This window comes from Pteronotus mesoamericanus, unplaced genomic scaffold (genome assembly GCF_021234165.1).
Source record: "Pteronotus mesoamericanus isolate MK-2021 breed Mesoamerican mustached bat unplaced genomic scaffold, CSHL_Meso_final contig_25, whole genome shotgun sequence".
NCBI lineage: Eukaryota > Metazoa > Chordata > Mammalia > Chiroptera > Mormoopidae > Pteronotus > Pteronotus mesoamericanus.
This window is the reverse complement of record NW_026555105.1, coordinates 23,755,079-23,760,401: the sequence shown is the minus strand read 5'-3', so window position 1 is coordinate 23,760,401 and position 5,323 is coordinate 23,755,079. Positions and strand designations below refer to the sequence as shown.

General features: G+C 41.5%; 1 protein-coding gene across 1 annotated transcript in view; it reads left to right on the top strand.

The window, feature by feature from the left end:
• The first annotated feature begins 347 nt into the window (after positions 1-347).
• Positions 348-5,323, top strand: part of RNF24 (ring finger protein 24) — a 62,435-nt gene continuing 57,459 nt past the window's right edge. Inside the window, exon 1 of the mRNA XM_054573990.1 lies at positions 348-452. The gene's annotated coding sequence lies outside the window, so the exon portion shown is untranslated. The remainder of the gene's footprint in view (positions 453-5,323) is intronic.

Here is a 5,323-nt window from a genome sequence, read left to right as displayed (position 1 = left end):
TCTGGAAGCTAAGGAAGGAGATGTTGTTCCAAGCTTTCACTTTTAAAAATGCATACAGGACATGCAAAAGTACTAAGGATTAAACGAGACGGGTCTATTCGCGGCAGCTTCACCTATGGGACTTCCCCAGCGGGTGGGGCGGGACCAGGACTAGCAAGGGAGCACAGCGCCTGCGCGCTGAAGACCCTGAAGGACAGCGTCCTCAGCGAGGTGGGCGGGGGATGCCGGGGCATCCGGGTCCCTCACCCCGCCCCGCTGCATGAATGAGAGGCGCGGCGCCTGCCCTTCCCCCGCCGGGCCCGCCCCTCGCCCCTAGCGGCCGCGCGCAGTCTGCAGCCGCCACCTCAGCCGCACTTGGTCACGGCAGACGCTCTCCGCCCGTAGCCAGCCGCCCGGCGTTGACGGTCTCGCACTCCCGCCGCCGTCGCCGCCGCAGCCGCCGGCGCTACCGAGTAAGTGATCGAGCGAGGACCGGGGCGGAGAGGCCCGTCGCCCCCGAGCTGGGACATAGGGGACCGTGTGGGTCGGGTTTGGGATGCTCAGGAGACCGCGGGCCAACGCCAGCCTCCCACACACTCACTCCGGGCTCCCCGGCGGGGGGCGGGGAGGAGTGGGACTGCAGCCCCAGGCCGGGAGGGACGCGGAGGAGGGTCCGCCCCCGGGCCCGAGGGTGCACAGGCTGTCGCCGGGAGGTCGCAGGAGGAAAGGTTCGCAACGCCTTGCATGCCCCGCTTGGGGGTGCCGGGCGTCTGGCCCTGGGCGTGGGAGGCGGCTGGGTTGTGCAGGAGGACGAGGACGAGGACGAGAACGAGAACGGCTAAGACCGCTGCCGTGGTGTTGGCAGTGGGAACGCGCCTTGTGGATCAGTGTTTTCCTGATCCCCGTCTATTCCTCCCCTTTCTTTGTGGCGTTTGTCTCGTGCCCGTTTGTCACTTACGGTGGCTGTGGTCTAGGGTGCGATCTCTCGTCTGGGCTTACTCATTAATTAAAGTCAGGTGGTGGCGTCCAGCCTGTGGGTGGGGGGCGCGTGTGCTTCCACAGGCCAGAGAATTGAGGACCTTCCTTTGTTTCCAGAGACCTAATGGGTGTGTGTGTGTGTGTGTGTGTGTGTGTGTGTGTGTGTGTCTCCTATGAAGTGAATCAAATTAAAAAGGGTCTAAGGAAAAAAGACACTGCTTATCAGACCGTCACCCAATTCTGTCTCTGATGTTCTTTCAAACGTCATTTCAAAAACAAGCATTTTTTTGTTTCTGACTGTAAAAATCAGTGGGTTGCGTTAATTGAAAATGTGCGTCTATGTTCTCATGTATCTGTACATCTAGAACACTTTGTTTTTTGGGTTTAGTTAATGGTAAAATACTGCTATGTATATCCATGGGAATACACCAGTCCATACAGAACACTGTTTCCTGGCTTTAGCTTATTTACAATGTATACCTATACTCGTATACACATTTATAGAAATACTCCAGTATATCTAGGACACTGTTTTCCCAGCTGCTCAGAACAAGCAGATTTTGTTTCTTCCTTTCCCTGTGTTAATAAGAAGGTGGTCCAGCAGGTTCTGTCCACCTCCTTGCTGTTGTTCTTTTTCTTTTTTTTTTTTCCTCCCCATTGCTTTGGCACAGGATTTTATTGCATATTACCCTGGCATGTGCCCTTGCTTTGATCTGAATTTTCCTGTGTTCTGTTGTCTGGTTGTGCAGCCCAGCTCAATGGCTCCTCTTACAGGACTACTGGAAAACAGAACACCTTTTATCGTTGTCCTCATCCCCAGAGAGAAAAAGCAACTGCAGGTTCCCACAGACTTTCACTTGCTCAGTAAGACTGACTGCCTGACTTTTCTGTCCTCTTAAAGTTATGAAGACCAAGAGTTACAAGTTGACGCAGACCAACTAAAAAGAAGCAATTGTAATAGCACCATGTATTCCTTGCTGTTTCCTTTGGACCTTTTTCTCTTTTAAATCAGGTTTTATAAGCTTTAGAAGATGGTTTATTGCATTACTAGTTTTATAATTTTTTATAATTCCTTTTTACCCTTATAATTTTGCAGAGTGATGGGAAATTAGCTAAAGTTGATTATAAGAAACACACCTCCAAAATATACGATCTTTTGATTTAAAATACTGGTGGTAAAAAAAAAAAAAAGGGCTTATTGGATGATATCAATAATTGAATTGTTATTGGATGATATCAATAATTGAATTGTTCAGTGTTAAGATTCTCTTTAAGATTCTTTTTAGTCATGTGTGTTTTAATTCCTGATAGTTTTCATTGCAAAATAATATCTAAACTAAGCAGTCTTCCACAGCATTGTTTATGTATATTCCCTTTATTAAAAACATTTACTTTTAATTTTAAGGGGAAATTTTCCATCGGTTGTATTGGGATCCATCATTCTTGGTAAAATTCTTCCCTTATGTTGGCACAGTCAAATTGGGTTTTTTTTTAAGTTAAAATTAGTAAAAACTAACTTTCAATCTGGGGAAGTTTTGGTTTCATGATGTAGAATTTAAATAAATTTTAATATCAATGAATTTAACTCAAAATAAGTTACCATTAAAAACAAGAGCTTTATTAATTTTCTTAACTAGAGTCACTAATATTGAAGCAACCCCAATAATTGTATAAACTGCCTACATCTGATTATTTAGGAATCCCCCTAAAATAAACAATAAAGGGAAGTCTTAGATAAACAAAATAGTATAACCGGAATTATCGCTGAAATAGGCTTGCATAGTACCACAATATTGTGGAACTTCAATTTTGCAAGAGTGACTTAGCTATTGTTTCAATCAACAAAGGAACCTAAAAACATCCTGGCCTTGTTCGGCATTCTGTTAACCAAAATCTTTGCCATAGGTAGGTTAGCATTTCCTGTAGTATGATGATTAAAGAAAAAATTCTAAAGTAATTTCTAGATCATCAAAATAAATTAAATTATGTTAAATGCTATTTCAGTAGTAAATATATTCATTAGAAATACTAATATTGTTGTGTTAGTGATGGTAATAGCCGGTATAGTAACAGTTACCCAAAACTGGGATACATTATCCCCCCAGTAACGTCTGGTAATAAAAAGACTATTTTTTCTGTTGAGCATTTTCTATCAATAATTGTTTTCATTATTATATATTAGCTAAAACTCTATGAAAGTGCCATTTTTTTAGATTGGGGAGTAGAAAACAATCAACAACTCCATATGGTTCAATCACTTTCAACTCTCAGCAGTTCCTTCTGTTATTTACCTTTATTTCATTTTTTAATGTTTAAACTGCTGTTTCTTGATTTCTTACCTTTGGATATTTGGATATTACCTATAGACTTCTATTTTGGAAGTTGAGGACTTAGTTATCCCATTCGGACATTCTTCTATTCCCTGCTCATACATACACTACAGTTCCCAATTAGGTCAGTTTTAAGTATTTGTGTGACTATGACAATGTACCTGTTATTCACAGATGAGCCATGTAGGGTATTAATATTACATTTTCTTTCTTGTGCAACTTTTGTTTCTCCTGAATTAAATAATCACGTCTTTGTTTTTCATTTGCTTAGTTTTCTTGGTTTCAGTCACTAATTCATCATCAAATTCTATGACAGAACTAAAAATCTTTCAGTATTTTCAAATAATCTGTTTCATTTCTTTTTCCTAGCTGTCATCTAGGACTTCCCTTTGTTATCATTTTGGGAATTCCCTTCGCCTTCTTCCTGTGTTAAACCTGTTTTTTCCTGGATCCTGTGTCTCCCTCACTCATTCTCTAGTAGCTGACTGAGAAAGGGCACATACAAACTGCGAAATTCCTTCCTAAATTCAGAAGTCTGGAAATGTCATTTTACTCTCACACTCGAATAGTGGTTTAACTGGATATTGAATCTAGATTGAAAATGAGGGCCCCCCCTTTGGAAAGCATGGTCCATTAGCTTCCAGAATTGCTCTTGAGAAGTCTCATGCCATCTTAATCCCCACATCTTTTTTCCTTCCACCCTGGAAAATTTGGGGATCTTTTGTTTATCCCTGGTGTTCCTGACATTTCATGATGTTTCTTGAAACGTCCTTTTTATTTTTGCTCATGGGGCAGATAATATTTTCTCCAAATGACTATACAGACTATGACTGTATGTCCATGCAGACACACACCCCCCCTCTCACCCAATATGCTCTTCTTTATGGTATTGACATGCCTCCAATAAGAAGTGAGGTCTTTGTTTCCTCTCCTTGACCCTGTGAAGACATGAATGATCCCCAGAATGTTGGGTCTTAAGGCAAAATCATTATTTAGGAGCACAGCTGAAGGATCAAGGGCATGCATCTTGAGGGACAGGTATTTTTTTATTTTTTACGTTTAAATGGAATCATTACTGGAAATGTCAGTTAGCATCAGAGAAAATTTCTTTGAGTAGTAAAATGCAGTCAGCTTAGGAATCAACATGTAGGCTACCAGGTGCATTTTTCAAAATCCACTGTAGGCAGTGACAGAACTATTGATGACCAATAAAGAAACACTCTTTAAGCTTCATGATTAAATAATGGTATGACTAAATATGACAAATATAATATTTGCAAGAATTTCTGTGATGAGAAGATGGAGACAAATGGAACTATGTAGACCACGGCTTGATTAGACTTTATCAGTGACTTTGTGTTTATCTTACAGATACATATTTTTTAAAATATCTTTTTGCCCATGATTTTTTTTTCTACTTACAGTGGCCTTATCCCCCATCTAGCTTTTTCATGGGTGCACATGAGTGCCTGAATATTACTGGAGAACTTTAGAGTCATGATTAAAAATCTGAAGTGAGCTCTTAGCACTGCCCAGGAAAAAGCTATGAGATTCCTAAGAAGATCTTTTTGCCTGTAACTATTTAATAATTTCTCCCCATTCTTTGAACTCATGAGCAGTCCACCCCTTCCCATACTGATAAGCAGGCTTTATACTTCATTGAAGGTTTAGAAGTTACCAGACAGATACCCCCTCATCTTTCCCTCACTAAATCTAGAAATTTACCTTCCTTGGGACCTATGCTTTCTGTTATTTTCCTATCAGCAGCCAGCTCCTCTCCCTCCATACTCCCCCCTCATATCTACTCTAGGACTTGACTCTTGTATTTGTTTATCCCTGTCAACATACACATGTTCTTATATTGCCCATCTTTGAAAACCGAAGAAAAAATGACAACTTTTTCCGGACCTCCCATCTATCCCCTTGTTTCCCTTCATGGTTATATGTCTCAAAAGAGAAGTCTTTATTTCCTCCCTACCTCCTGTGTAATACCTAGCACTGTCTGAAAATCTCTTGTTGACTGGTATTTTTGACTC